Source organism: Piliocolobus tephrosceles, chromosome 12, assembly GCF_002776525.5.
Source record: "Piliocolobus tephrosceles isolate RC106 chromosome 12, ASM277652v3, whole genome shotgun sequence".
NCBI classification, from domain to species: domain Eukaryota; kingdom Metazoa; phylum Chordata; class Mammalia; order Primates; family Cercopithecidae; genus Piliocolobus; species Piliocolobus tephrosceles.
Window position 1 is genome coordinate 49,140,419 of NC_045445.1, and position 10,820 is coordinate 49,151,238.

General features: G+C 39.0%; 1 protein-coding gene across 1 annotated transcript in view; it reads right to left on the bottom strand.

The window, feature by feature from the left end:
• Nucleotides 1-10,820, bottom strand: part of IL1RAPL2 (interleukin 1 receptor accessory protein like 2) — a 1,300,423-nt gene that overhangs the window by 769,998 nt on the left and 519,605 nt on the right. The window lies entirely within an intron of this gene.

The following is a 10,820-nucleotide window of genomic DNA, read 5'->3' on the forward strand; positions in this document are numbered from 1 at the left end:
TGTGTGTGTGTGTGTGTGTGTGTGTGTGTGTGTGTGTGTGTGTGTGTGTTTATATCTCACATTTTCTTTATCCATTCTTCCACAGGTAAATACTTAGGTTGATAATACTTAGGTTGATTCCATATCTTGGTTATTATGAATAATGCTGCAATGAACATGTAAGTGCAGATATCTCTTTGACATACTGATTTCATGTCCTTTGTATATACTGTTGACACTGGAACGACATGGGTTTGAACTGTGCAGGTTCACTTATATAGAGATGTTCTTCCAACTCTGCAACCACTGGGAGAGCAAGACCAACCCCCTCCTCTTCCTCCTTCTCCTCAGCCTACTCAATGTGAAGATGACCAGGACGAAAAGCTTTATGATGAACCACTTCCACTTAATGAATAGTAAATATATTTTATCTTTCTTATGATTTTAACAACATTTTCTTTTCTCTAGCCTACTTTAAGAATATACTAAATAATACATATAACATATAAAATATGTGCTTATCAACTATGTTATCAGTAAGGCTTCCAGTAAACTTCCAGTAAGGCTTCCAGGCTATTAGTAGCAAAGTTTGTGGGGAGTCAAAAGTTATATGTGAGTTTCTGACTGCTGAGAGTCAGCAACCCTAACTCCCATGTTGTTCAAGGGTTAACCATATATCCAGGAATAGAATTGCTGGATCATATGGAGGTTCTACTTTTAGTTTTTTGAGAAACTTTCATATAGGTTTCCATAATGGCTGTGCTTGTATGCATTCTCACCAACAGTATACAAGGGTTCTCTTTTCTGTACACCTTTGCCAACACTTATCTTTCACCTTTTTTATAGTAGCCATTCTGACTGGTGTGAGGTCATATCTCATTGTGGTTTTAATTTGCATTTCCCTAATAATTAGCAGTGTTGAGCATTTTTCCATGTATTTACTGGCCATTTGTATGTCTTCTTTTAAGATATGTCTATTCAAGTCCTTTGCCCATTTTTAATCATGTTATTTGTTTTCTTGCTATTGAGTTTTTTGAGTTGCTTATACATTTTGGCTATGAGTCCCTTATCAGATGTATGGCTTACAAATATTTTATTTCAGTTACAGGTTGTCTCTTCACTCTGTCGTTTCCTTTGCTGTGTAGAAGATTTTTAGATTGATACTTTGCGTATTTTTGCTTTATTTGCTGTATTAGTATATTCTCACACTGCTATAAAGATACTGCCCAAGACTGTAATTTATAAAGGAAAGAGGTTTAATTGACTCACAGTTCTGCATGACTGTGGAGGCCTCAGGAAACCTACAACTATGGTGGAAGAGGAAGCAGGCACATTACATGGCAGCAGGAGAAGAGTGTGTGTAGGAGGAAATGTCAAACACTTATAAAACCATCAGATCTCATAAGAATTTACTCACTATGATGAGAACATCCTAGGGAAAACTGCTTCCATGATCCAACCACCTCCCACCTGGTCCCTCCCTCGACATGTGGGGATTATGGGGACTACAATTTGAAATGAGATTTGGGTGGGGACACGGAGCCAAACCATATCATTCTGCCTCTGGCCCCTCCCAAATATCATGTACTTTTAACATTTCAAAATCAATCATATCTTCCCAACAGTACCCCAAAGTCTTAACTGATTTCAGCATTAACTCAAAAGTCCACAGTCCAAAGTCTCATCTGAGACAAGGCTAGTCCCTTCTGCCTATGAGGCTGCAAAACCAAAAGCAAATTAGTTACTTCCCACATACGATAAGAGTGCAAGCATTGGTTAAATGCTCCTGTTCTAAGTGGGAGAAATTGGCCAAAACAAAGGGGCTACAGGCCCCATGCAAATCCAAAATCAAGTGGGGCAATCACTAAATATTAAAACTCTGAAATGATCTTCTTTGATTCCATGTATCACATTCAGGTCATGCTAATGAAAGAGGTGGGCTTCCAGGGACTGTGGCAGCTCTGTCCCAGTGGCTTTGCAAGGTAGAGCACCCGCCAGCCTCCAGCTGTTTTCACAGGCTGGTGTTGAGTGCCTGCAGCTTTTCCAGGCACACTGTGCAAGCTGTCAGTGGATCTATCATTCTGGGGTTTGGGGGACAGTGGCCCACTTCTCCCAGGTCTACTAGGAAGTGCCCCAGTGGGGACTCTGTGTGAGGAATCCTACCCTACATTTTTTCCTTCCACACTGCCTTAGCAGAGGTTCTCCATGAGAGTTCTTCCCCTGCAGCAAACTTCTGTTTGGATATATCCAGGTGTTTCCATACATCCTCTGAAATCTAGGCAGAGGTTTCCAAATGTCAATTCTTGACTTCTGTGCTCCTGCATGCCCAACACCATGTGGAAGTTGTCAAAGTTTGGGACTTGCACCCTCTGAGGCAACAGCCTAAGCTGTATGTTGGCCCATTTTAGCTATAGCTGGGACACAGGGTGCCAAATCCTGGAGGCTGCACAGAGCAGCAGGGGGTCCTGGGCCAGGCCCACAAAACCATTTTTCACCCCTAGGCCTCTGGGTCTGTGATGAGAGGGGCTGCTATGAAGGTCTCTAACAAGCCCTGGAGACATTTTCTCCATTGTATTGGTGATGAACATTTGGCTCCTCCTTACTTAAGCAAATTTCTGCAGCCAGTTTGAATTCTTACCCAGAAAATGGGTTTTTCTTTTCTATCTTAGGGTCAGGCTGCAAATGATCCAAATGTTTACGTTGTGTCCTCTCTTGAACACTTTGCTGCTTAGAAGTTTCTTCCACCAGATACCCTAAATTATGTCTCTCAAATTCAAAGTTTCACAGATCTCTAGGGCAGGGACAAAATGCTGTCAGTCTCTTTGCTGAAGAATAGCAAGAGTTGATTTTACATAGGGTTTTTCATGCCTCTATCTCCTTCAGTTCTGATCCTAGTTATCTCTTGTCTTCTGCTAGCTTTTGGATTTGCTTACTCTTGCTTCTCTAGTTCTTTTAATTTTGATGTTAGGGTTGCTTTTAGATCTTTCCTGCTTTCTCCTGTGGGCATTTATTGCTATAAATTTCCCTCTGAACACTACTTTAAATGTGTCCCAGAGATTCTGGTACGTTTTGTCTTTGTTCTTATTGGTTTCAAAGAACATCTTTATTTCTGCCTTCATTTCATTATTTACCCAGTAGTCATTCAGGAGTAGGTTGTTCAGTTTCCGTGTAGTTGTGTGGTTTTGAGTGAGTTTCTTAATCCTGAGTTCTAATTTGATTGTACTGTGGTCTAAGAGACTGTTATGATTTCCGTTGTTTTGCATTTGCTAAGGAGTGATTTACTTCCAATTATGTGGTCAATTTTAGAATAAGTGCGATGTGGTGCTGAGAAGAATGTATATTCTGTTGATTTGGGGGAGAGTTCTGCAGATGTCTATTAGGTCCACTTGGACCAGAGCTGAGTTCAACTCCTGAATGTCCCTGTTAATTTTCTGTCTCATTCATCTGTCTAATATTGACATTGGGGTGTTAAAGTCTCCCACTATCATTGTGTTGGAGTCTAAGTCTCTTTGTAGGTCTCTAAGAACTTGCTTTATGAATCTGTGTGCTCCTGTATATGGTGCATATATATTTAGGATAGTAAGCTCTTCTTGTTGCATTGATCCCTTTACCATTATGTAACGCCCTCTTTTGTCTTTTTTTTTTTATCCTTGTTGATTTAAAGTCTGTTTTATCAGAGACTAGGATTGCAACCCCTGCTATTTGTTGTTGTTGTTGTTGTTGTTGTTTTGCTTTCCATTTGCTTGGGAAATATTCCTCCATCCCTTTATTTTGAGCCTATGTGTGTCTCTGCATGTGAGATGGGTCTCCTGAATACAGCACATCAATGGATCTTGACTCTTTATCCAATTAGCCAGTTAGTCTTTTAATTGGGGCATTTAACCACCCATTTACATTTAAGGTTAATATTGTTATGTGTGAATTTGATCCTGTCTTTATGATGGTAGCTGGTTATTTTCCTTATTAGTTGATGCAGTTTCTTCATAGTGTCGATGGTCTTTACAATTTGGTATGTTTTTGCAGTGGCTGGTACTGGTCTTCTTTTCCATGTTTAGTACTTCCTTCAGGAGCTCTTGTAAGGCAGGCCTGGTGGTGACAAACTCTTAGCATTTGCTTTTCTGTATTTCATTTCCCCTTTGCTTATGAAACTTATTTGGGTGGATACGAAATTCTGGGATGAAAATTATTTTAAGAATGTTGAATATTGGCTCCCACTCTCTTATGGCTTATAGAGTTTCCTGCAGAAGGATCCACTGTTAGTTTGATGGGCTTACCTTTGTGGGTAATCCAACCTTTCTCTCTGGCAGCCCTTAACATTTTTTCCTTCATTTCAACCTTGGTGAATCTGACAATTATGTCTTGGGGTTGTTCTACTTGACAAGTATCTTTGTGGTGTTCTCTGTATTTCCTGAATGTGAATGTTGGTCTGTCTTGCTAGGTTGGGGAAGTTCTCCTGGATAATATCCTGAAGAGTGTTTTCCAACTTGGTTCCATTCTCCCTGTCACTTTCAGTACAGCAATCAAATGTAGATTTGGTCTTTTCACGTAATCCCATATTTCTTAGAGGCTTTATTCATTCCTTTTCATTCTTTTTTCTCTAGCCTTGTCTTCTCACTTTATTTCATTAAGTTGATATTCAATCTCTGATATCTTTTCTTCCGCTTGATCAATTTGGCTATTGATACTTGTGTATGCTTCATGAATTTCTTGTGCTGTGTTTTTCAGCTCCATCAGGTCATTTATGTTCTTTAACCTGGTTATTGTAGTTAGCAATTCATCTAACATTTTTTTCAAGGTTCTTAGCTTCCTTGCATTGGGTTAGAACATGCTCCTTTAGCTCAGAAGAGTTCATTATTACCCATCTTCTGAAGCCTTCTTCTGTCAATTCATCAAACTCATTCTCTGTCCAGTTTTGTTTCCTTGCTGGTGAGGGGTTGTGATCCTTTGGAGGAGAAGAGGCGTTCTGGTTTTTGAAATTTTCAGCCTTTTTGCACTGGCCTATCCCCCTCTTTGTGGATTTATATACCTTTGGTCTTTGATGTTGATGACCTTCGGATGGGGTCTCTGAGTGGATGTACTTTTTGTTTATGTTGATGTTATTCCTTTCTCTGTGTTAGTTTTCCTCCTAACAGTCAGGCCCCTCTGCTGCAGGTCTGCTGCAGTTTACTGGAGGTCCACTCCAGACCCTGTTTGCCTAGTTATCACCAGCGGAGGCTGCAGAACAGCAAAGATTGCTGCCTGTTCTTTCCTCTGGAAGTTTCACCCCTGAGGTGCACCCGCCAGATGCCAGTCAGAGCTCTCCTGTATGAGGTGTCTGTCGGTTCCTACTGGGATGTGTCTCCCATTCAGGATACCCGAGATCATGGACCCACTTGAGGAAGCAGTCTGATCCTTAGCAAAGTTTGAACTCTGTGAACCCAGGAGCTGGTTTTTTGAAAATATCAACAAAATAGATAGACTGCTGGCCAGACTAATAAAGAAGAAAATAGAAAAGAATCACATAGACACAATAAAAAATGATAAAGGGGATATCGCCACCGAACCCACAGAAATACAAACTACCACCAGAGAATACTATAAACACCTCTATGTAAATAAACTAGAAAACCTAGAAGAAACAGATAAGTTCCTGGACACATACACCCTCCCAAGTTTAAACCAGGAAGAAGTTGGATCCCTGCATAGAGCAATAACAAGTTCTGAAATTGAGGTACTAATTAATAGCCTACCAACCAAAAAAAGTCCAGGACCAGACGGATTCATAGCCAAATTCTACCAGAAGTACAAAGAGGAGCTGGTACCATTTCTTCTGCAACTATTCCAATGAATAGAGAAAGAGGGAATCCTCCTAACTCATTTTAAGAGGCCAGTATCACCCTGATTCCAAAACCTGGCAGAGACATAACAAAAAAAGAAAATTTCTGGCCAATATCCCTGATGAACATCGATGCAAAAATCCTTAATAAAATACAGGCAAACTAAATCCAGCAGCACATCAAAAAGCTTATTCACCATGATCAAGTTGGCTTCATACCTGGGATGCAAAGTGGTTCAACATATGCAAATCAATATACATAATCTATCACATAAACAGAACCAATGACAAAAACCACATGATTATCTCAATTGATGCAGGGAAGGTCTTCAACAAAATTCAACAGCCCTTCACACTAAAAATTCTCAATAAACTAGGTATTGATGGAACAGATCTCAAAATAATAAGAATTATTTATGACAAACCCACAGCCAATATCATACTGAATGGGCAAAAACTGGAAGCATTCCTTTGAAAACCAGCAGAAGATAAGGATGCTGTCTCACCACTCCTATTCAACATAGTATTGGAAGTTCTGGCCAGGGCAATCAGGCAAGATAAAGAAATAAAGCATATTGAAATAGGAAGAGAGGATATCAAATTGTCTCTGTTTCCAGATGACATGATTATATAATTAGAAAACCCCATCATCTCAGCCCAAAATCTCCTTAAGCTGATAAGCAACTTCAGCAAAGTCCCAGGATACAAAATCAATGTGCAAAAATCACAAGCATTCCTATACACCAATAACCGACAAACAGAGAGCCAAATCATAAGCTAACTCCAATTCACAATTGCCACAAAGAGAATAAAATACCTACAAATACAACTTGCAAGGGATGTGAAGGACCTCTTCAAGGAGAACTACAAACAACTGCTCAGGGAAATAAGAGAGGAAACAAACAAATTGGAAAACCTTCTATGCTCATGGATAGGAATAATCAATATCATGAAAATGGCATACTGACCAAAGTAATGTATAGATTCAATGCTATCCCCATCAAGTTAACATTGACTTTCTTCACAGAATTGGAAAAAACTACTTTAAATTCCATATGGAACCAAAAAAGAGCCTGCATAGCCAAGACAATCCTAAGCAAAAAGAACAAAGCTTGAGGCATCACACTACCTGACTTCAAACTATACTACAAGGCTAGAGTAACCAAAACAGCATGGTACTGGTACCAAAACAGAGATATAGACCAACGGAACAGAACAGAGGCCTCAGAAATAACACCACACATCTACAACCATCTGATCTTTGACAAACCTGACAAAAACAAGCAATGGGGAAAGGATTCCTTATTTAATAAATGGTGCTGGGAAAACTGGTTAGCCATATGCAGAAAACCAAAACTGGACTGTTTTCTTACACCTTATACAAAAATTAACTCAAGATGGATTAAGAATTAAACATAAGTCCTAAAATCATATATACCCTAGAAGAAAACCTAGACAATACCATTCAGGGCATTGGCATGGGCAAAGACTTTATGACTAAAACACCAAATTCAATGGCAACAAAAGCCAAAACAGACAAATGGGATATATTTAAACTAAAGAGTTTCTGCCTGGCAAAAGAAACTATCATTAGAGTGAACAGGCAACCTACAGAATGGGAGAACATTTTTGTAATCTATCCATCTGACAAAGGGCTAATATCCGGAATCTACAAAGTTAAACAAATTTATAAGAAAAATGAAACAACAGCATTAAAAAGTGGGTGAAGGATATGAACAGATACTTCTCAAAAGATGACATTTATGTGGACAACCAACATGAATAAAAGCTCACCATCACTGGTCATTAGAGATATGCAAATCAAAACCACAATGAGATACCATCTCATACCATTTAGAATGGCAATCATTAAAAAGTCAGGAAACAACAGATGCTAGAGAGGATGTGGAGAAATAGGAATGCTTTTATACTGTTGGTGGGAGTGTAATTAGTTCAACCATTGTGGAAGACAGTGCGGCAATTCCTCCAGGATCTAGAACTAGAAATACTGTTTGACCCAGCAATCTTATTACTGGGAATATACCCAAAGGATTATGAATCATTCTACTGTAAAGGCACATGCACACATATGTTTATTGCAGCACTATTCACAACAGCAAAGACTTGGAACCAACCCAAATGCCCATCAATGATAGACTGGATAAAGAAAATGTGGCACATATACACCATGGAATACTATGCGGCCATAAAAAAGGATGAGTTTGTGTCCTTTGTAGGTACATGGATGAAGCTGGAAGCCATCATTCTCAGCAAACTAACACAAGAACAGAAAACCAAACATCGCGTGTTCCCACTCATAAGTAGGAGTTGAACAATGAGAATACATGGACACAGGGAGGGGAACATCACACACCAGGGCCTGTCAGGGAGTGGGGGGCTAAGGGAGGGATAGCATTAGGATAAATACCTAATGTAGATGACTGGTTGATGGGTGCAACAAAGCACCATGGCACGTGTATACCTATGTAACAATACTGCACATTCTCTACATGTACCCCAGAACTTAAAGTATAGTAATAATTTAAAAAAAAAAAAAAGAATAACAAGAGTGATCTTTGCTCCAGTTCCCAATAAGTTCCTCATTTCCATCTGAGACCACCTCAGCCTAGATTTCGTTGTCCACATCACTAACAACATTTTGGTCAAAACCATTCAGCAAATCTCTAGAAAGTTGCAAACTTTACCACATCTTCCTGTCTTCTTCTGAGCCCTCCAAACTGTTCCAACCTCTGCCTGTCACCCAATTCCAAAGCCGCTTCCATGTTTTTGGGTATCTTTATAGCAGTACCCTACTCTTTGTGGTACTAATTTCCTGCTTTAGCCTGATGTCACATTGTTATAAAGATAGTACCCAAGACTGGGTAAGTTATAAAGGAAAGAGGTTTAATTGACTAATGGTTCTGTGGATGGGAAGGCCTCAGGAAACTTACAATCATGGCAGAAAGGTAAGCAGGCATGTATTACATGGCAGCAGGCAAGAGAAGAGTATGTGTAGGAGGAACTGTCGCTTATAAAACCATCAGATCTCATGAGAACTCCCTCACTTTTATGAGAACAGCTTGGGGGAAACTGCCCTTGTGATCCAATCACCTCCTACCCAGTCCCTCCCTTGACATATGGGGATTTTGGGAATTACAATTCAAGATGAGATTTGGATGGGGACACAGATCCAAACTATATCAGTTGCCTATGTTTTTGATGTCATCTCCAAAAAAATCTTAGCTCAAACCAATGCCAAGAAGCTTTCCCCTGTGTTTTCTTCTAGTATTTTTACAATTTTAGGTCTTATATTTAAGTCTTTGATCCATTTTGAGTTGATTTTCACATATGATGTGAGAGTCTAATTTCACTCTTCTGCATGTGGATGTCCAGTTTTCCTAACACCATGTATGGAAGAGACTAGTCTTTTCCCTATTGCATATTACTAGCACCTGTGTCAAACATCAGTTGGCCATAAATATATTAATTTATTTTGTGGCTCTCTAATCTGTTCCATTGGTCTGTATATGTGTTCTTATGCTGCTACCATGCTATTTTGGTTACTGTAGCTGTGTGGTAAATTTTCAGATCAGGTAGAATGATGTCTCCGGTTTTGTTCTTTTTGCTGAAGATTGTTTTGGCTATTTGGGATATTTTGTGATTTCATATGAATTTTAGGATTCTTTTTTATACTTCTGTGAAAAATGACCTTGGAATTTTGATAGGAATTGCATTGAATCTGTGGATTTCTTTGGGTACTATGGCTATCTTGACAATATTAATTTTTCAACTCCATGAACATGTCTTCCCATATATTTGTATTTTTCATTTTTTAATTTAAATTTTGATAGTTTGTGGTATAAAAATATTTTACTTCCTTGGTTAAATTTATTCATGAGTATTTTTTTATTGTATTTTAAATGGGATTATTTTCTTTATCTTTTTCAGATAGTGTGTTGTTTGTATAGACAAATGCTACTGATTTTTCTGTGTTGATTTTGCATCCTGCACTTTTACTGTTCTCATTTTAACAATTTTTCATGGAGTCTTTAGGGGTTATCTATGTATATGATCTTGTTGTCTACAGAGAAAATTTCACTTCTTCTTTCCTATTGGGTTGCCAATTAAATGATAAAGGGGATATCACCACCGACCCCACAGAAATACAAACTACCATCAGAGAATACTATAAACACCTCTACGCAAATCAACTAGAAAATCTAGAAGAAATGGATAATTTCCTGGACACGTACACTCTTCCAAGACTAAACCAGGAAGAAGTTGAATCCCTGAATAGACCAATAGCAGGCTCTGAAACTGAGGCAACAATTAATAGCCTACCCACCAAAAAAAAGCCCAGGACCAGATGGATTCACAGCTGAATTCTACCAGAGGTACAAGGAGGAGCTGGTACCATTCCTTCTGAAACTATTCCAATCAATAGAAAAAGAGGGAATCCTCCCTAACTCATTTTATGAGGCCAACATCATCCTGATACCAAAGCCTGGCAGAGACACAACAAAAAAAGAGAATTTTAGACCAATCTCCCTGATGAACATCGATGCAAAAATCCTCAATAAAATACTGGCAAACCGGATTCAGCAGCACATCAAAAAGCTTATCCACCATGATCAAGTGGGCTTCATCCCTGGGATGCAAGGCTGGTTCAACATTCGCAAATCAATCAACGTAATCCAGCATATCAACAGAACCAAAGACAAGAACCACATGATTATCTCAATAGATGCAGAAAAGGCTTTTGACAAAATTCAACAGCCCTTCATGCTAAAAACGCTCAACAAATTCGGTATTGATGGAACGTACCTCAAAATAATAAGAGCTATTTATGACAAACCCACAGCTAATATCATACTGAATGGGCAAAAACTGGAAAAATTCCCTTTGAAAACTGGCACAAGACAGGGATGCCCTCTCTCACCACTCCTATTCAACATAGTGTTGGAAGTTCTGGCTAGGGCAATCAGGCAAGAGAAAGAAATCAAGGGTATTCAGTTAGGAAAAGAAG